Raw genomic sequence first — 22948 nt, forward strand, 5'->3', positions numbered from 1 at the left:
CTTTGCAGGGACAGTGAGACTGAGACTTTGCAGGGACAGTGAGACTGGGAGACAGGGACTTTGCAGGGACAGTGAGACTGAGACTTTGCAGGGAGAGTGAGACTGGGAGACAGGGACTTTGCAGGGACAGTGAGACTGGGAGACAGGGGCTTTGCAGGGACAGTGAGACTGGGAGAGAGGGACTTTTCAGGGACAGTGAGAATGGGAGATAGGGACTTTGCAGGGATAGTGAGACTGGGACACAGGGGCTTTGCAGGGACAGTGAGACTGGGAGACAGGGACTTTGCAGGGATAGTGAGACTGGGAGATAGGGACTTTTGCCAGGTCCTATACTGGGCACTGGTCAGTATGTTACACCATGGTAAACATGCTTATTGTATCACTAAATACAAATGTAAAAGGACATGTTATCAGTCTGCCCTGGAGAAACGCAGGTGTCTTAAACAGTTCACCCTCTGTGCTCTGCACCACACCTAGATGCACCACACTCTTCCACTGTATCCACTGCCTGGGTTCATCTTTGCACAGTCAAGACCTTTGCTTGTGAAATGATCAGCATAATTGTTATCAAATTCTTTCTGATTTTAAATGAATAACATATTGTGGCAAATTGGCTTGCAGTGTGCAGGTGTAGATGTGATGCAGTGCTCAAACAACGACAACAAACAGTGTTCACGGTCCAAACAGTTTCTTTAATTTGCTTTCACGGTTTGTCATGGTTAAATAATAATGCTGGCATCTACACAGCAATGTGTAATTGCACAGCCAAACAATACAGGGCTTCAGTCCTGAAATAATAATACACAAAGGCAATGTGCAGGCATGGCTCAGCGTCCTTTCACAGTGCTCCCATGCTGGTGATGAATACACAGTTAAGTGTGACTGGTGCAGTGTTTGTAATCCAGGTTGGATGCTGTCTTAACAGCGACAGCTCCCAGTTTGCTTAGCTGTCTAATAATTACAAATAAACAGTTAATAACAAACACAAATACAAAACACTCATGTTTACTTTCAGTTTTGCCCGTCCTTTACAGGTCTTTCCATAACCATAAAAAAGGAACAGATCGCTTGGCCACATCCCCTGAAATACCCTCAGTCACGCCCCCTTCGGTAGTGAGTCCAATCACATATCCTCCAATCCGTGACTGACTCATCGCCTACAACATTAAGGCGACGACTTCTGGTAATTTGTCTCCGCCCCCTTTCTGGATGACCGACTTCCAACTGACCCTGGAATGAACTGTCAACCCATCCAGTCCGGAGCACACTGTTCCTGTTATACAGCACCCTCACAGGTCACACATATCCATTAAAGTAATTTGAAATCTCTAATGGATTAATAATGACCTCATTGTTAGTTATGACATTGTCAATCCATTCTTTATTATTCTTTCCTTATATCTCCAAAGCCCTTTGCTATAGTTTTTGTTGGTGTTAGTAATATTCTTTACTGGTATTCAACATCCTGACCTTGTTTGAAGCCTGTGTCAGTATCGATTGCTCCAGTGAGTGTTGCTGGTTGTTTGAATCCTGTGTCAGTATTGATTGCTCCAGTGAGTGTTGCTGGGTGCTGCTGGGTTTTTATCTTCCCAGTGAGTAACAGGCCAGGGTCATGCAATATCCATGGGAAGCACTTTCAGATACAAGCAGGTGCACTTTGTTCATCACAATCTAGCCCTTCAAACTTCACCGATAAGCTACTAGTAAAAGAAGCTTCAATAGCAGTTTGTTTCATACTGTGTATTCAAACTCCACGTATAGTAAGTAAGCAGTGATTAGAGCATTAATGAGCATGTTTAGTAAAAGAATTTCATTTTCAGTATTTCCTACCAAACGGTAAACCACAGCATACTTATAAAACATAAACATATGTAAAACCAATGTGTTGTACAGCAGAAAAACTTTGGACACATGTAAACTGTCCAATCATAATGCTTTAGACACATGTAAACTGTCCAATCGCAATGCTTTAGACACATGTACTGTCCAATCATAATGCTTTAGACACGTGTAAACTGTCCAATTGTAATGCTTTAGACACATGTAAACTGTCCAATCGCAATGCTTTAGACACATGTAAACTGTCCAATCGCAATGCTTTAGACGCATGTAATGTCCAATCATAATGCTTTAGATGCATGTAAACTGTCCAATCGTAATGCTTTAGACGCATGTAATGTCCAATCGCAATGCTTTAGACGCATGTAATGTCCAATCGTAATGCTTTAGACGCATGTGATGTCCAATCGTAATGCTTTATACGCATGTAAACTGTCCAATCGTAATTCTTTAGACGCATGTAAACTGTCCAATCATAATGCTTTATACGCATGTAAACTGTCCAATCGTAATGCTTTAGACGCATGTAATGTCCAATCGCAATGCTTTAGACGCATGTAATGTCCAATCGTAATGCTTTATACGCATGTAAACTGTCCAATCGTAATTCTTTAGATGCATGTAATGTCCAATCGTAGTGCTTTATTTGTTGTCTTGTTGCCACACTTCTATTCTTCTTATATATCACTCCTTGTGCAGATGAAGTTTTATTTCTTGTGTATTTGCAGCTTAAATAAGTCATTTAGATCTGGTGAAATTGAATTGGTTGTCATTTTGAGCTCCTCTATACAAGCCAGTGCTGAGTTGTGTATTCAGGGTGTATACCTCCCTGCCCAGGCTGAGCAATACTAAAGACCTGCACTGCATTCTATCTGTCTCACCTGTCCTGCTATGACTGTCTCTCACATCCCTGTTATTCTGTCCTCTCACTCCCTTCCTCTGTCCTTTCTCCACCGCTGCTCCCCTAATTCCTCCAACCTCATCCCCCTGCCTCTCCCCCCCTCCCACTCTCTCCCCTCCTGCACTCTCTCTGGTGCCCTCTGGAACTGTCACACCTCTGCTAACAAAGCTGATTTCATCTCTGCCTTTGCCTCCCACCTCTCTCTCTCTTTCTGAAACATGGCTCTCTCCTGATAACACTGTAACTCCTGCTGCCCTGTCCTCTCTCTATGTCCTGTCCCATACTCCATGTCTCACTGGACAGGGAGGTGGGACTGGTCTTTTGCTCTCTTCCCCCTTACTCTTTTCTGTCCCCTCTGACCTCGCCTCACTCTCTGTTAACACATTTGAATTTCATGCTGTCCAACTAAACTCTCCCTGTCAACTCCTGCTAATTGTACTGTACCGTCCCCCTTTCACTCACTTTCTCGATGAACTCGACTATCTTCTCTCCTCCCTCCCATCTACCCCAACTGTCCTGTTAGGTGATTTCAATATCCATCTCTCCAACCCCACACACTTCCGGATTCTTTCCTCTCCTTCACTCCTTCAACTTCTCTCTCTCTCCATCCCCTCCTACCCACAAAGCTGGCCATCAACTGGACCTCACCTTCTCCAGGGCCTGCTGCCCCTCCACCCTCTCTGTCACCCCTCTGGACCTCTCTGATCACTATTTAATTTTTTTCCCTGTCTCTCCCCTCTCTCCCTGCTCCTCCTACCCCCACTGTCACCTCCCTCCGTAACCTCCGCTCTCTCTCCCTCTCTGTCCTTGCCTCCACCGCTCTCTCTCACCTCCCTCCTATCGACTCCTTCTTCCAACTCTCTGTACACTCTGCTACCTCCACCCTCTTCTCCTCCCTCACCTCCTCTCACTGTCCCCTCACCTCCCGACCAGCCCACCACTCCACTACCCAACCCTGGCTCTCCTCTGTGCTCTGCTCAGCAAGAACCAAACTGCGCTTTGCTGAAAAGAAATGGAAGAGAACCAAGCTCCCTGCTGCCCTAGACCTCTACCGCTCCCTCCTCTCCTCCTTCTCCTCTACTCTCTCCTCTGCTAAACACTCCTATTTTCAATCTATTATCCAATCCTCCACTAACTACCCCCGGAAACTATGCTCTACCTACTCCTCCCTCCTCAACCCTCTCCCCTCCTCTATCTCCTCTGATGACTTTGCCTGTTTCTTCTCCTCTAAAATCCCTGCATATTCTTTAACACCTCTCCCTCTGACCCCACCATCCCCTCCCGTATCTCTACCTGTATGTCTGCTATCTCCTCCTGGATGCACTCGCATCACCTCAAACTCAACCTCTTTAAATCTGACCTCCTTTTCTTCCCCTCCTCATCTTCCCCCTCCTCTGATCTCTCTATCTCCATTCCTTTGGAATCTACCATGCTCTCTCCCTCCTCCTCAGCCAAGAACCTTGGAGTAACCCTTGACCCCTGCCTCTCCTACTCCCAGCTCATCTCCACTCTAGCACGCACTTGCGATTCTTCCTGAGCAACATACAAAGAATCCGACCCTTCCCCACCTACTCCACCCAGCTCCTGGTCCAGGCCCTGGTACTCTCCCACCTAGACTACTGCAACTCCCTCCTGGCCGGCCTCCCTGCATCCGCCACCCGTCTGCTCCAGCTCATCCAGAACTCCGCTGCTTGCCTGGTGCTCTCTCTGCCTCACTTCTCCCATGCTACTCCACTACTCCGCTCACTCCACTGGCTCCCGATCACCACTCACATCCAGTTCAAGACTCATGTACTCGCCTACCGATGCCTTGACCAGACTGCACCCAGCCACCTCCAGACCCTCATCTCTCCCTACACCCCCACCTGACCTCTCCGCTCCTCCTGCAGTAGAAGACTAGCTGTACCTCCACTACACTCCCCTGCCTCCAGGACCCGCTGCTTCTCCACCCTCGCCCCGCAGTGGTGGAAAGACCTTCCTATGGATGTCAGGACTGCCCAGTCCCTGACCACCTTCCGGCGCCTCCTCAAGACACACCTCTTCAGACAACACCTGTAAAACTCAACTCTTCCCGTCTGGACAATATAGCACTCTGCCTTTAATGCACTTTAACTTGCACTTATCTGCTCCCTATTTTACTGTATTTAATCCTGCACTTAACCTAATCTGTAGTATCTTGTATTTCACTTGCACTCGTATCTAACCCTGATGTAATTATCAACACTGTTATCTGCTCTTGAACTGTCCCGATATAAAAGTTTACCACAGTCAACTGATTGGGACACAGCGCTTTTAAGATTCCAAGCACCGGTCTTGGCTGACACCTACTGGCTATCACCAGTACTGCAGACGGTTTTCTGTTTGGAACAGATAATACTCTATATTGTTTTACTTATCAAGATCATTTGTTAAGTGTCTATTTTTTCATATTAGGATTTCGACAATGTTAATCTAAAATCTCAACCATGGACTCAGATCATACAATCTATACATCCCATTTAGGTGGTTTATCCTGAGTTGAATAACAAATAAATTGAAGTTTTAAAAAAAGCAAAATAACTCGCGCTTTGTAAACAAAGTTGTTTGTTGTGGTGCGTAGACCACTATAAGGAAATCCAAAAAAGGTCCGCACTCATAAATTAGAAATGATTATTTCAAATTAAAAACATTTTTACATTTGAATAATCCTTGTCATTCGTTACATGAACAAAAAGAAATGAATGGGATATTATACAATGTATATCAAACAATATATCAATATCATACTTAGGCTAACACAGGTTAAAAAGAGTTATACTAATAACCCAGAGAATATAGAGATTGGAGCTGAATGTATACAATTAAACAATTAATAGCAGTCATTATTGAATATTAAACAGTAAAGACACTCATTCATACCAAAACGAAACAACACGTCAAGATATGGAGACAATTCAAAGTCTTCATTCCCTTGGGCATTTCTCTTCTCAATAATTTAACAGCAACATCACCTCCTCTTCCGCTTACAGAAATGGTTTCTATTCCTATGCATTTCAATGAATTTACATTATGTGCAAACTCACTGTAATGCCTGGCTATCGGGGATGTGTTGTCATTGCGTCTCACGGCACTTTTATGTTCGCTTGATCTGGTTTTGAGAGGTCTAAGGGTTTTGCCAACATATCCACGGCCACACGGACAAATTAATAGGTAGACTACATTAGATGTAATACAAGTAATCCTTTGTTTGATCGAAAAACGTTTACACGTTAAAGGATGTGTGAAGCTTTCTGTTTTACACAGTGTATTACACTGAGCACAGACTAAACAAGGATAGCATCCTGGAAGAAGGAGAAAGAAGGGGGGAGGGGGAACAAAATGATCTGCTTTAACCGCAACATCTTTTATATTGTTATCCCTTTAAAAGAAAAGAGTGGAGGATCTTGAATGTAGAACCCAAACGTGTGTCTGTAGATAAGATAGTCCAATGTTTACGCACAATCTCTTGTAGAGCACGACTATGAGGATTATATAGCGAGAGAGAGAGAGACGAACAATACCGAAAAGGTCTTTTTAGGCTTACCACGAGGTTTTAAAAGGTCAGACCTATCGATACTTTGAACCTTAGATTGTGCATCATTAAGCCATTTCTCAGGATAGCCTCGTTGTAAAAGCGATTATTCTTCATGTCTATTAATTTCTGTTCACAGTGTTTGTCTTGATTACAGATCCTACGTACTCTATACATCTGGCTTAGTGGAAGAGCTCGTTTTAAATTAGTTGGCATGTAGTAAAGTACCGTATTTACTCAAATTTAAGTCGCACTTTTGTGGCCAAAATAAAATTTCAAATTTGGGGGAGCGACTTGGATTAGAGGTTTTTAGTTCGGGTACCAATTTACATTTGCACATTCAATTATTCTGGTGTGCTTGAACAAGATCAGCTGTACACAATACTGCAAACTACAGATAATACCCTCGGTACATTACCGGAATAGTAAAATGGCTGCACAGCGAACTTCATGAACATTTTTTGATGCAGCTTTTAAAAGAAAAGTAATTTTGTTTGCTGAAGAAAAGAGAAACTGCGGCATGTGAGATGTGTCAGAAGATGGAGACGCAATCGAAAGGCTAGTACTATAATATTACCAGTATAGTACTTGAAATGATCAACGCAGGTCCGGCTTCAAAATGAACAATCATTTATTTATAGATCTTTCTTTCTCTATCTGGAGGAGCACAAGAAACAGGAACACTAAGGTATGTACTGCTTAATGGCAGATTCTCCATCGCTCTCTGATTCTATAACTTACTCACTGTTATTATGGTCTGTGCCTGGTTTAACTACGGGAACCCCACTAGTGTAAACTCCAAAGTCCTAACTCAAACCTAAAATTAACTACACATTTCTGTCTTGCACAAATTTTGCTTGCGAACGTGACAGAGTCACGCTGGCCAAATTAAACAAACAAGGTCAATAAAGCAGACTGAAATAAAGTTCAAGGTAACTTACCCTTTCCCAGCTACCATAAACTGCAGTGACTGTCGTTCAACACTGAAAGTACTGTACTGTATTTTGTACATATTTTCTTTTCCCATTTGCTTTGTGATATTGTAGGTGACGTACTCTGATGTTTTAATGTACTGTAATACAGTGTTCCCTGCTGGAACCTAGACATGAAAGCAATTAAACCGTCAATTATTGTGTTTTTTTCATTACGAGTTAAATATAACTTGCATTCAGGGTTTTTTTTTGTTTGTTTGTTTATTTTTTGGAACCAAGTCTGTCTTTGGAACCAGTCCACACAAAGAAAATATCATCAATGTATCGGTACCAATGGCATACACAATCAATAAAGGGATTATTTGTATATACATGTTCATTTTCAAAAAGACCCATATATAAATTGGTGTAATTAGGTGCCACACTGGAACCCATCGCAGTACCCTGTAGTTGAAGTCCCGTTCAAATAAAAAATCATTTTTATGTGGAACAATCTCAGCTAATTGAAGTAGAAACTCAGTGCGTGGGTTAAGACCAGATCTCTGTTTTAAATAAAATTCCAATGCCTTTAAGCCATCTACGTTAGGTATATTTGTATAAAGGTAGTTACATCTAGTGTTATCAACCAATCTGTGTCCCATAGTAGTGGAATCTTTTGTAATTTGATCAAGAAATCAGTGGTGTCTTTTAGATAAGATGGTAAAGTGTGTACAAAAGAACACAGAAATGAATCTATATATTTGGAGATAGATTTTATGTTAACCATTCATTATCAAACCCAGTGTTTAATACCAAATCTATATCCTGTTTAAATGTCGATGTAGGATCTTTGCTCAATTGACTACGAAACACTTCATCCCTCAATTGGCATTTAATTTCATTTCTGTAGATCAAAGTATTCTGAATCACCACCCCACCACCCTTATCAGCAGGTTTGATAACAGTGTCTTGATCTTGTACAAGTTCTTCTAGAGCGGTACACTACAGACATGTCAAGTAGGAATGGACTCTATATGAAGATTTGTCCTGTAAAATATTATCTCTTTCAACTACAGGATAAAAGGTGTCTACTGAAGAGTTCAACGCAGGAGGGTTAAAGGTGCTTTTTGGTTTAAATGAGCTAATTTCTCTTACCCTCACAATTCGAATTCAGATTTTGTTTGGAGAAGAAACTTTTCACTCTAATGTTCTGAAGAATTTAAACAGTTCAATTTTAGTTAGGAAGGAGTCTGTGGTTTTAGTTGGAACAAAAGATAAACCTTTCTTTAAAACAGAGGTCTGGATATCTGTTAAAGGTTTATCAGAGATGTTATATACAATGTTATGTACAATTTTACGCCCGGCTTTGTTTAATGTAAAGTGCTGCTAATTCATGATTTCATTAAGGATATAATCTAGACATTCTCCCCAGAAGCGAAGTTTGGCTCGAAGCTGATGATGATGTTTCTTTGATTGAGGCTTCACAAAAGGGAAAGAAAACCAAACCAGGCAACTACAGACCAATAAGCCTGACTTCTATTATATGTAAACTTATGGAAACTATAATAAGATCCAAAATGGAAAATTACCTATATGGTAACAATATCCTGGGAGACAGTCAGTGTGGTTTTAGGAAATGGAGATTGTGTCTAACTGACCTGCTTGATTTTTTTTGATGCAACATCGACAATGGATAATTGCAAAGCATACGGCATGGTTTATTTAGATTTCCAGAAAGCTTTTGACAAAGTCCTGCATAAAAGATTAATTCTCAAACTAAACGCAGTAGGGATTCAAGGAAATGCATGCACATGGATTAGGGAGTGGTTAACAGGTAGAAAACAGAAAGTACTGATTAGAGGAGAAACCTCAAAATGGAGTGAGGTAACCAGTGGTGTACCACAGGGATCAGTATTAGGTCCTCTGCTAGTCCTAATCTACATTAATGATTTAGACTCTGATATAGTAAGCAAACTCGTTAAATTTGCAGACGACACAAAAATAGGAGGAGTGGCAGACACTGTTGAAGCAGCAAAGGTCATTCAAAATGATCTAGACAGCATTCAAAATTGGGCAGACACATGGCAAATGAAATTTAATAGAGAAAAGTGTAAAGTATTGCATGCAGGCAATATAAACGTGCATTATAAATATCATATGGGAGATAGTGAAATTGAAGAAGGGAACTATGAAAAAGACCTAGGAGTTTATGTTGACTCAGAAATGTCTTCATCTAGACAATGTGGGGAATCTATAAAAAAGGCTAACAAGATGCTTGGATATATTGTGAGAAGTGGCTGTCATATGCAGACAGGCTAAAATAATTGAATCTATTCAGTCTTGAACAAAGAAGACTATGCGGCGATCTGATTCAAGCATTCAAACTTCTAAAAGGTATTGACAATGTAGACCCAGGGGACTTTTTCAACGGGAAATAAGAAACAAGGACCAGGGGTCACAAATGGAGATTAGATAAAGGGGCATTCAGAACAGAAAATAGGAAGCACTTTTTTACAGAGAATTGTGAGGGTCTGGAACCAACTCCCCAGTAATGTTGTTGAAGCTGACACCCTGGGATCCTTCAAGAAGCTGCTTGATGAGATTCTGGGATCAATAAGCTACTAACAACCAAATGAGCAAGATGGGCTGAATGGCCTCCTCTCGTTTGTAAACTTTCTTACGTTCTTAAGTTCTTAAATTATTCTTCTTTTTAGAAAACACGCTCTATTGGGAGGGTCTTCCACACGGAAAATAAAATGAGCCAGGAAATTCTTGAGGGATATTCGTCTTTTGAGTTGTTAACTTTAACCTTGAATATCAAATGAGCTGTTCTTATTGTAATTATATATGGTCTGCCTAAGGCAGACTTGCATTTCTTGACTGAATTTGGAAAGCTTCTATCCATACTGTCTGTCATTTATGATAGGATTCTTCTATTGGGTGATTTTAATTTCCATATTGATATTGAATCAGATTTTAAAGGTTTAGAATTTTTGAGGCGACTGGATTCCTTAGAATTTGTCCAGCATGTGAAAGGTCCTACTCATGATCATGGCCACACTTTAGATTTCATAATTTATTGTGGTTTAGTTGTTCAAAATAGCTTAACTATTGACCTTACCATTTCTGATCTTCGGGCCATTGTTTTTGAGTTTGTTTTTTTTATCATCAGCTACTAAAAGCCTGGAACATACAACTCAGGTGGTTAATTCAACACAAAACCTAACCACAGTTAATTCAACAACTGTGGTTGGGTTTTGTGAGGCATTTAACTCATCTTCATCTACTGAGTCAGTATCACTGGATGAGTTGGTCAACACTCACAATACCTCCTTGACTAGTATTTTTGATTGTATAGCACCAGTTAAAATTCAGAGAGTTTGTTAAAAGAATCTCGCTATGGTTTAATGTTACCACTCAGATTTAAATGTGAGGGCCGTAAATTGGAGTGTAGATGGAAATATTCTAGACTGCATGTTCATTATTGGAGTGTAGATGGAAATATTCTAGACTGCATGTTCATTATTGGAGTGTAGATGGAAATATTCTACTGCATGTTCATTATTGGAGCGTAGATGGAAAGATTCTAGACTGCATGTTCATTATTTGGCTTGGAAAAGCCATCAGTTGAAATATAAGAAGGCTCTGGCCAGTGCTAGATCTTCATACTATTCAAATGCAATTGGAAGAAATAAAAATAATCTTAGATTTATTTTCGCTTCTATAGATAAACTAGTAAAACCACCCCCTAATACTTCTATCCTTATCACTGGCTCTCCACATAGCTGTGATGACTTTTTAATGTTTTTTCAGAATAAAATTATATATATTAGAAATAAAATCATACAGACTTATCCTATTATAGATGAACCTTGCTTAACCAATTCATTTAGACGGGTTAAAATAGTTTTAAGATCAGGAGCTTTCTGGGAACAGTGCCCTCTTCATTCTCAAGATGATATACCTACTTTCCAACACCATTCCACACAAGCTGATATACCTACTTTCCAACACCATTCCACACACCTTATTACACCAGTTTGGTCAGGACTATGTGGTACTTTAGCCTCACCAAAGTGGCCATAAGCAATACTTGAATGCATAACAAATGTAACTTCAAAAATCTGCCAGAAATCTGCCAAAAATCCAAAATCTGCAGATACCAAAATGTTTTACTTGATTCTTGTAGATCTCATCAACATCTATCCAAAAATATCTTTGGGTGATTTTTTGGAGACTCAGACAGGAAATCTGCGGATTTGAGGAGCGGATGCGCTCGTTGACCAAGGGGTGATGTGATCTGTTCGTTTGTGATTATGTTAAATGACCAGAAGGAGAACCTGTGCTGTGAAACATGAGTGTTTTGTTTGTTTTTGTTTGTCGTTAATAACAGTTTGTAATTATTTGGACGACTAACACGATCCGGAGCTATTGCCAAAGGCCAGCACTAAACCCGGATCAACAACACTGCACTTTTGTTGTCACTAAAGAACTGTATTCACCACGAGCACTGGAGCACGCACTGTCGACTGGTGCTTGTGTTTGTGTTACGTTTGGGTGAACTGAAACGGGACTGTTATTATTTCTGGGCAAACCCACGGATTATAAATAAGCAATACACACCGCTGTATTGCTTCATTAACATTGTTATTGTTTACTGCTGTTAGCCATCGGGCATTGGATTATACAATTAAACCTTCATTGCACCTGGATTATCGTTGTTTGTCTGATTATTGATCACCTGCACACTGTTAAGCACTTTGCCACAGGTCCCTAATATCTGTTTCACACTGGCACATCCGAGCCGAGCCCTCATGGTACGGCTTGTTTCTCACTGGTCATTTTGTCAAGCTGAGCCGGAACCAAGCCGTGACACATCGGCATCACAAGCTATCTGGTACTGACTAGAAGCCGAGCGGGCCCGGGGATAACGTGTATGTCATCATGTCACTTCAGTCTAGCATAAAAGTGAGAACATAAGAACATAAGAAAGTTTACAAACGAGAGGAGGCCATTCAGCCCATCTTGCTCGTTTGGTTGTTAATAGCTTATTGATCCCAGAATCTCATCAAGCAGCTTCTTGAAGGATCCCAGGCTGTCAACATCGATGCGGTGGAGAAAAAAGTCCAGCCATGGGAAGCTGGGGAAACACAGGCACTTGTGACTCTATGGGCAGATTCAGTACAGCTCTCGTGAGCTCCGAATGTTTCTCATTCAGTAAATTTCGTCTCCTATTTTCATATTCAGCGCGTTGTTGGCTTTCATTTTTATTCAGTAACAAGTGAAAAATAAAAAGAAACAAAAAGAGAACCACGACCTCAGGATCCATTTTCAAAACAAATTCAAAACAAATCCACCACGCGCCTGTCAGATGAATTTGACGTTGCGTCCCATGGACGGTGCTGCTTGAACAGTGTGAAAGACCCGAGCCTGTGTCAGATGAATTTGACGTCGCGTCCCACGGACGGTGCTGCTTGAACAGTGTGAAAGACCCGAGCCGCGCTGGGTGGATTCAACAAGGTTCCGACTCGGCTCGGCTCGGATCGGATCGGATGTGTCAGTGTGAATGTACCATAAGGTTCTTACAGCAATACTAACATTTTAGGACCCGCATCCCCTACAGGGTAAAGGGTTGGGCTGAAGTTCGAATAAAACTCGTCACTTACCCCTCATCTGGCAACTTGCCAGAAGTGAGTACGGTACTCATGGTATTTCTGTCTCTCAAGCCCTGTTCATTACGAGTCAAACGAGGTGCTGCACATGATGGGAGCATCTAAGTTGAGCCCAGGGTGGTTTTTCTGGTCAGGGTCACTTTTTCACTTTAGGTTGACCTTTGCCAGGTCACAGCTCGAAGGGGGAAATAAAAAATACAAATGTAATGGCTGTGGTGCTTCTGAACAGTGTACAGCAACACCAGACCTGGTTTGCTTCCCTGTTGGGTTAGATTCCCTACACAATCACATGTAGTACACACCCTCATTGAAGCCTGCTTGCCCTCTTCCACTCAGTGAACTACACAGGCTGCTGCTGCAGCACTAAGAGAATCAGCACTTTCCTACAAGCTCCACTGTACTCCGGGAGGCAAAACAAATCTCAAAAAGGTTATTATCTTCACACGTATGCATTTTCAGCACAGGTTCATACGGGGTCAGATTTCTGAAATGCTTCATGTCAAAGTGCTTGTTTAAAGTGTGTTTCCTCTATCTGCACAGTAACACTGCACTGAGGTGCTGCTCAGCCCTGTTCCAGCGACCTCACAATGGCAAGGAACTGTTTCCAACTATACTCTTGAAGTGCGTCTCTGTATATCACTTCCTGTGGGCTTGCTCGCCGCACTACAGCTGGTGTAACTGAGTGAAAGTGAAGTGGCACTCCTACCCACAGATTGCAATGAGAGTGTGGAGAGTGCTGATCACAGTAACAAAGGGCAAGATGTCTTGCTTAGCACGACTAAAGGCACCTGAAACAGGGGTTTGATTGTCAGTGTCAATGGTGAAGTACAATGAGATACTGCAGTTACAAAAGCGTGTCCATTTGGGTCACAGTGACGTCGGGCAAACAGCTTTAATGGGGGTGAGGCTTATATACCCCTTCAGCTAAAACGACTCGTAAACAAACTGGGCAAAGTCTGCTTTCTGATCAACCCGCACAGACAGGTGAACAACGTCATAACAAACACCAAATATCCATATCAAAACTGAGATGTCTATGTGGTACCGCACTTTGAGTATATATATAAAGACACGACCTGTCAGGATAATAATAGCATATATTAAATAACTCAAATACTGAACAGTGCCTAGCTTCACTCACAAGCTCTTTCCTTGTGTACAGTACGTACAGCATTACTGTATAATCACGCAAACAGGCGCCTAACATTATGCAACAGGGGTGTACTGCGAGATAAGCGCGTGAGCTTGTATGTGGGCCTAATTTAATAAAGAGTTAAGACGAGAAAGAGAAAAGTGAAAAACTTTAAGAAATCGACCTGCAGATAATACTTGCATTTCCGCGTATCTTCAGCTGTGTTATTGTGTATATACTCTCAGACAGGCGCGTGCTTACTGCGGTTTTCAAAACACGCCTAAAGAACCCAAGACGAATGTTTACACCTATTTGCGCGCTATATGGTAGCCTCGGAAACAACAGATCCGTGAAATCACCCTAGAAGCAGAACTCAATCTTTAATCAACTCGCATGCGCTGTTTTTAATTTGCACAGCCTTTTGGGTGTTGTAGTTTTTCACGATGTTGGCTAAGCAGTTTCCCAATAGGGATTAGAACTACAGTTCCCAAAATGCCGCTGGAATGACTTCCGGCAAAAGTGAAAAAGCCTGCGGATACCTGGTGTGGACTGGAAAAGAAAGGTGAGGAAGTGAAGTGTTGTTTTAACTGAACTAAACTCTTAAATTAAAGGAAGAGGAGGGGACTAGGGACACAGGGAAGGCAAGCGTAAAAAACATTTCAATTAACGATGTAATGTGAAAACAAGGGACGCCGATTATTGTAAACACAGTAAGTCAAGTTTGAACGAACAAGAGACCGGGAAAGCAAATTATCACAAAAAGGTAAGACTTATAATACAGAAGTACTGCCTGTGATGTGTGGATTTGGGAATTGTGAGCAGACAGAGAGAAGTGGAAGCCCTGCGCTTGATGAAATGGGGTTTTGAAACGTTACCTTGTGCTGTCTCGCTTGCTGTTATGATTTGAAAAACTTGTCGGCAAACGGGGCATTTATACTGGACACAATTAAACTGTGTTGTCAAGATCCACCATACCGCCTAGTTACGAACGAGCACACCCTAAACGGGAGCGAGGGGCAGAGCTCAGTTGTTGACATGCAGAGCAAAAAACAAGTTGCACACTGCGTAGTCGTTTCCTATTTGATTTAGCTTTGAGGTTTTTGTTTGTTTTTCTTTGAACGCGGTTTAAGCAGTGTCGTTCACTTTAGAGTCTGTGGTTTTAATTTAACTTCAAACGCGGCAGTACTGGTGTAGTGTTAGAAAGTGGTACATCTTCAGAATGGGGTGCGCGTACCAAAACTTGACCTGTGTAATGTCAGAAAGTGGTACGCTGTCATATTGTGGTACAGGTGCAATCAATTGCGATCTGATGGCTGTTTTGTTGTTGTCAAACAGGTACATTTACCATTAAGTATACATTATTTTTTTGCAAACTTAAACTGGAAACAAGACAAAATGAGAAGTCCACAGCAAAGTTGCAGAAGTAAAAAAAATAAAAATAAGGAGAGGAGATTATGACTTCACACATACTAGTAGTAAAATATTAAAGATGCAGATTCATATTTCATGTGTGGTTGTGGAATCTTCCAGTTTAAAACAATCTCAGAACTTTATTATATGTGTCTGTATTGATGTGGATTGCAATTGCAGTATTTTTTGTTAGTTATTTTAAGAAATCCTGTGTTTCTTTTTGAAAAGCGATGAGAATGAGTGTGTTGGTTTAGCCTAAGCCTCATAGGAAATTCAACTTTTTATTATTATTATTTGTTTATTTAGCAGACGCCTTTATCCAAGGCGACTTACAGAGACTCGGGTGTGTGAACTATGCATCAGCTGCAGAGTCACTTACAATTACGTCTCATCCGAAAGACGGAGCACAAGGAGGTTAAGTGACTTGCTCAGGATCACACAATGAGTCAATGGCTGAACCGGGATTTGAACCGGGGGCCTTCTGGTTATAAGCCCTTTTCTTTAACCACTGGACCACACAGCCTCCTTACCATGATGTTTCCACTGTTTTGAATGTGCATTTTGGGCAATATGCAGCCATGCTGAAGGAGGAGGATTGTGCCAATTAACTACACAACCAGTCCTATAGGTTTGCTTTCCCTTAAACTGAGGAACACAAAGCCCCTTTTTCCAGGAGCCCGGGAGACCTAGACCCCATTCACAGTACTGTGCTGACCCAGGCCGCCTCAGGCCCGCTGCATTTTTCGGTCTGCGACCCCGTTCACATTTGCCGTTTAAGGCGCCTTTGCACGTTCACACATGTGACTGAAAAGCAGGCCTAACAAGTGGCAAATTGCTGTTTTAAATTAAATTTTTTATGGACTGATATCCTGCACTCAGAATGGAAGAGCTACGGGACACTAATCCTTGATCTGTAGCAGATGTTTCTTAGTAATATATATTTTTTCAATGCAACACAGTAGCAACGTTTTAGTATAGAAACATATATATTATTGACTATTTTAACTTCAAATGTTCTGTTGTGTAACGTGGTGACGGTCCGAGCCCCCCCCCTCCCACAATCACATTATTCTCTCAAGACCACGGAGGTATATAGAACACAGGAAACAGCAACTTGCTAGTGTTCACAGGTAGAAATATTTATTTTCGTAATGGATATGACTAACAGGTTGTACGCAACGACTGACATTCACAAGGCAAGCTCACGACTGACCACCTAATACTACTGCTCCCAACTAAGGACAGACACGGCATTAAATATGAATGAATGAATTATTCAATAACTGGTTACGCCTGGAATCATTTTGTACAAAAATAAACGCTATTATTTAACATTCATTTCATTTACAATAACCATTCATATCATTTACATGACACCTGTTACATATTTGTTTAACCTGCATGAATACCATCTTTGTTTACAAACACGATCGTTAACCTATTCTATCATTTACTCGTTAATATTATCATTGTCGTTATTATTATTCTCTAGTTCCTAACCATTACCAGTAAAGACTGATCATTAGCATTACCCCTTCTCTTGGAAGATTACCGAACATATGGCTGTAACAAAACATGTATAGCTACGGCAACTTCATTAAGAGACGCGATACATAATAAACTACTGCTCTGTCACCAGTAGAATAACATTAACAATAATAATCACAACAACAGGCATTGAACTAGTACAGTGGAAATACAAATTGTTACACTTTCAAATTCTAAGCAAGTTACAAGCTTACCAGTGCCATTATTCAATAAAACAAACTTCCTTATTTTTTTATTATTATTATTTTTTTACTTCAAATATTCCAAATAGTTCCCTGTTGTAAAAAGTAAAATAAAACAATATTCATGTCAGTTCACCTCAGAGTTAGTCTTTGTCATCCGGATGGCTATTGTAAAATTGAGCTGCAGCGTTCTCCAGCCAGATTGTCGTGAGGCGCTGGTGCTGAACACAGAAAAGAATCCCAAGTTTGCTGTTAACGTTTCCTTTCATTCAATGTGTTTAGTGCTTCCCATGTGTTATACAATGGTCTGCCTACGAGTGGAATCTACAGCCTTGCTGCATGAAGTACAAACCGCACATCGATGTGAAGTCTGTCCTTGCCAAACTCCGATCTTTAGGGGTGATTTTTATTGATTTTGGCCTCTTTGAACAGCTCTGGATATTGACTGCAGTAAATTGAAGCCTCAATCAACATTGAACTTGAATTCCGGAAGCGGTTTTATTAGACAGATATGTTTATGTAAATTTAAAGCAAAGTTGCCTGTGTTCATATTTATATGTTTATACTATTGATTTGGTTATTACACCGTGTAACAATTTTTTTTTTGGGGGGGTTCCTGGGTAGTAAGTGTTATTTCCTAATTGCTTATGCATCAAAAGTATAGAAAATGGCTATTATTCCCCACAAACTTTGCTTTTGTGACCAGGACAGTGATATTTTGAAATTTACCTATTTTCCAGAACATTCCAGATAGATTCAGTGCTGAGTAAACTTGGAGTAACTTCTAGAACTTTCTAGAACTTTCCAGTAATATAAATAGTAGTATAAATACAGGGGCCTTAAGCCCACCAGTTCAGTTTAGTTCCAGCTGCCTAAGTGGATACATATCTGCATTTTTCTGAGATGGCATCAAGAGGCTGCAAGCATCCGGCAGACACATTTTGCTATGTCTGCGGCCAATTTATCAAGACAAGAGCGAAAAAGTACTCCGTGGAAGCATCTGCTAAGATGTGTGAGGCCTACAAGGCATATTTCGGCATGCCTGTCTGGGATCAAGACAAACCCTGGGCATCTCATTTCACCTGCGAGCACTGCAAAAAAACTCTGGAAGGTAAGATGGACAATTGTTGCTCGGAATTTTATGTTATAAAATTTGTTAAAAATTTTAAAATTGTAAAAGTTTTTAATTTTAAAATGTTTTACAATTTTCAATGTTATTGAAAAAATATATCATATATGAAAAATCTTGCGAGAATCTCTTACACATTAGTCATGGGTGAAGTAAATGTATTTTTGTAGGATGGTACAGAGGGGAAAAGAGAGCCATGAAGTTCGCTATCCCAAGAATTTGGCGGGAACCCACTGACCACTCAAGCAACTGCTACTTCTGCACGGTGGACCCTTCCAAACGTCGGACTGGCAAGAATGCACCTGCCGTCACGTATCCGGACCTTCCTTCATCCATCGCCCCGGTGCCACTCTGCCATGAGCTCCCCGTACCCACTCCTCCGGAGAGAGAGCAGCCGTCTTTAGAAGAGAGCAGCAAGTCAGAGAGCGAGGAAGATGTTGTAGATCCAGATGACAATTTCAGAGGTGGAGCTGAGGAGAGAAACCCATACTACCCCAACCAAAAAGACCTCGACGACTTGATTAGAGATCTTGGTCTCACCAAGTCCAATGCCGAGCTTTTGACGTCTAGGCTCAAGCAGTGGAACTTGTTGGATGAAAGTGTGCAAGTCGCAGATCAGAGGAAGCGTCACCAACCTTTTTCCAGCTTCTTCACCCGTCAAGATGGGCTCTGCTTCTGCCACAATGTGACCAGTCTGTTCGAGGCAATCGGAATCGCCTGTAACCAGAATGAGTGGCGCCTCTTCATTGACAGCTCATCCAGGAGCCTCAAAGCCGTGCTGCTCCATAATGGTAACAAGTACCCGTCTCTTCCCCTGGCTCACTCGGTGCACCTCAGAGAGGATTACAACAGCATCAAGACCTTGCTGGACGCCTTGAAGTATGATGAGTACGGCTGGGAGGTCATAGGAGACTTCAGAATGGTGGCATTCCTGATGGGTCTCCAAGGCGGTTTTACCAAGTTTCCCTGCTATCTTTGCCTTTGGGACAGTATAACGAGAACATGATGGGAGACTACATTTGGGGGCTGATTCGTGAAAGTGATTTACAGTATAATCGTAAATCTCGAAAAACTACTCACTTCTAAATCTTTTGTAGTCATTTTTGTATTACTTTATTATTTATTTTTATTATTCATTTCTTTCTTAGCAGACGCCCTTATCCAGGGCGACTTACAATTGTTACATTATACATTATTTCACATTATACAGATATCACATTATTTTTTACATACAATTACCCATTTATACAGTTGGGTTTTTACTGGAGCAATCTAGGTAAAGTACCTTGCTCAAGGGTACAACAGCAGTGTCCCCCACTGGGGATTGAACCCACAACCCTCCGGTCAAGAGTCCAGAGCCCTAATCATTACTCCACACTTTAGTATAAATACATGTTAATTTGGATTCATATGTTGTTTTTTTCTGACTTTATGTGAACGAAAAGGCACAAATTCGCCCGTTTTCTCATTGGAAATAGGTACATTTCAAAATATCACTGTCCTGGTCACAAAAGCAGTTTGTGGGGAATAATAGCCATTTTCTATACTTTTGAGGCATAAGCAATTAGGAAATAACACTTACTACCCAGGAACAAAAATTGTGTTACATAGTGTTATCAAACAAACCAAAAAAGCCTTGCATGTGTTTTGCCCCTCTCCAAATATAAAACAAAAACATCATAGAAAATCTGTTTTTCTGTGTTATCATTTTCTGTGTTTTTCCTTGTTGTTCTGCACCAAACGTGCTCCTTGGATTCCTGCTACAAAGCTACATAATCAGATTGGTGATGTCATACGAAAAGTCGGCCCAAAATCTGCTTTGTGTTCATATATGCAGAGGTCTCGTTAGTGTAACATTTTGCGTCCTAGATGCAAAATAAATCCATTGGACGGAAAAATATTTTGTCTTGGGATCACGGGACGCACAGAATGGAAAGGGACGCAGACATGCATATTCATGATAGTCTATTACACTGCAGTAAAATTAAAAGCAAATCAAAGCAAATCAAAGCACATTTCAGTATTCTCAGTTTAAATGCAGTCTTTCAGTGACATCATGATTTTCCTTTAAACCAATCAGGCAAAGACACAAATCTCTTATCACTTGGTTAATTGTCCATTGTCCTAACCCTAGCTCTAAGCATCTGGTTCAATCCAGTTTCTCTTTGACGTAGCTAGTTTTTATAACCCTGTAGTCTGTAAATATGTTTAACAATGATCCACCCTAAATGGCAAATGCCTTTCTTATTAGAACTGGACATCAAAGGAGAGGCCAACACCTATTTCAGATTGTCTTGGAGCTTTGTCCTAGCAAGGACAAAAGTGACCAGAAAGATCTTTATCAGCTTATTGTCTAACTAGGAATTTAACCAGAATCTGACTTAATGTTTCACCCATTCTGTGAGGTTGTATTCGGAGACCAAACATTCATTTATATCTAAATAAAATGTTCCAACAACTTATATAAGAATCAACCACATATAGTGATCAAAACCACTGGGATAAAATCATTCTATACTAACCATCTTAAAATACTCTGCTTGTAAGAATCAAGCAATCCACATATAAGAATAATTTCGGGGCAAACTCACTGCATGTAATACGATACTGTATCAAGTGCAATGACATGTACAGCCAATACAGCTGTCTTTGAATTTGAATTTGATCACATCTCGCGTGGTTAGGCAGGTACACAGCGTGTGCAGCATAATCCCTGCTCCGCAGCGACTCCCAGTAGAGAAAAAAAACAAGTCGACATGGCAGGAAAAAGAAAGATGTGCGACTGCATTGTACAGGTATTTTTTGTGTTCTCTGTTAGTGAAAATGTGTTTTAATAAAGTGAATACACATTCATTGAATACATTCTGAGTACAGCACTGTTATTGTGTGATATGCATGTAGAGGGAGGGGGACTGCTTGGGGGGGGGGAGCTTTGCATCTCTACTTAGTGAAAAACTGTGAGATTTGCATCGCAACTGACAAAAGCAAGCCACAGATGCTTAAATGCAGTGGTAGTCCTGACAGTAAAATACTGTACTGTAATGTCATTTTAATTCAAAGGCCATTACATGTAACACTCCATGGCAGTTAAACTAGGCACCCTCACAAGTCGATCGCTTCTCAAGTATACTGTAGTCAAATAGGATTCTGCAGCCTTGAGTAAACATATAACTAGCTGCTTACCCACGAGGACTTGTTTTGATGTATTGTCCTCAATGATTGAGCACCATTGACATTTGTATACTGTATTTAAACTGCTGATGCGCGGAGGCACCCTTGCTAATTATAATCATATCAGTCCGGATGTGATTCATATAAATGGAGTGCACTGTATTAGAATAGTTTGGTTACAGTTCCTAGCAGCGCAATGAACAGCGGAAAATAATACGATAGTATCCCACCATGCACTTTATTTTATTTTCAAATGATTTGTTGTGCCCCATATTAAGAGGTCCATATTGCTATGAAATAATGACAGATTTTAAGTATAAAAATGAATACCTAGTGCGGAGTGTACACTGATAGCAAGTCCGTTGTCAATCGGAAGTTTTTTTGCTAAGCAGTCAGCATCTTAGGGATTCTCATGAAGAAGATCACCCCTCTGCATCTCAGTCATCTACTTCTGACTGTATGAGTATCACAGCGACTGAAGCAGCTGCAAGCAGTTGTAATGCAGAAAAACGCGAATCAAGAATCTGTTCTTATAATTCTGAAGGGGAGATGAAGTACCCGTGACTTGTTTGTTGAGACGGCGAGATGTACTGTAGTGTGTGTGAAAGAGCTGCTGGGCAAACACTGTTGCTGTTATTGGAATGCAGAAAAATATGAAAACACACGTAGGTGAAGGCAACAATCAGTGCTTAGAGTCCAGTCTCGTTGTCATGGGAACGGTCTACTGATAGTATATAACAAAGAAAAGTGTGTGTGTTCAGATGTATATCTATACACAGACAGAGATTGTTTAAACTGTTATATGGCGTGGAGTTTAAACGTTCATAAAAATATGCCAAAATACACATCCCTGGAGTTTATTAGCCTTTGTGTTAACAGTACTTTAGTATTTGATGGATGGGACACCACATTTTGGACATGTGCGTTTCAAGAAGGCATGAACAGAAAAGCTAGCGCGGCCTCTGTATGTGAAGGCCAGTCCTGGACCTGGATTGCAGGCCCTGGGCCACATCGGAAGTCTAGGCTGGCCCTGGGCTGCCTTTTTCTTTTTTGGAACGTTTCAAATAGAATGCGGTCCTGGGCCTCCTTAAATCCCAAGTGTGAATGGGTTCCTAGATTGAGGCAACTTTGTTGTGTCAAACCCCAAGTCTCCTCTGGTGTGCCATGCAGTGAAACCTAGTTCAAAGCTACAAAGCGGCTTTGTGTTTCATCAGGTTGGAAACTAGTCCTGCTGCGCTGCCAGAGTGGAATCTGTGGGCTTTCATTTCATTTCACTTCACTTGTCTTGTTCTGGTATTAACAGGGCTGTTTGTTTTTTCAGTTCATCCAGCACTAGTATCTAAAACCCACTCAGTTGTCTCTGTACTGTAGAGTTCTCAAACCCTCTCGGTTGTCTCTGTACTGTAGAGTTCTCAAACCCTCTCGGTTGTCTCTGTACTGTAGAGTTCTCAAACCCTCTCGGTTGTCTCTGTACTGTAGAGTTCTCAAACCCTCTCGGTTGTC

The 22948-nt window shown here is 41.1% G+C and overlaps 1 protein-coding gene across 2 annotated transcripts in view; it reads left to right on the forward strand.

The window, feature by feature from the left end:
- Nucleotides 1-14444: 14444 nt before the first annotated feature.
- Nucleotides 14445-22948, forward strand: part of LOC117413697 (phosphatase and actin regulator 4) — an 89443-nt gene continuing 80939 nt past the window's right edge. Inside the window, exon 1 of one of the 2 annotated variants that reach the window (XM_059000433.1) lies at nt 14445-14567. The gene's annotated coding sequence lies outside the window, so the exon portion shown is untranslated. The other variant, XM_059000432.1, reaches the window with a different exon arrangement.

This window comes from Acipenser ruthenus, chromosome 25, assembly GCF_902713425.1.
Source record: "Acipenser ruthenus chromosome 25, fAciRut3.2 maternal haplotype, whole genome shotgun sequence".
NCBI classification, from domain to species: Eukaryota; Metazoa; Chordata; class Actinopteri; order Acipenseriformes; family Acipenseridae; genus Acipenser; species Acipenser ruthenus.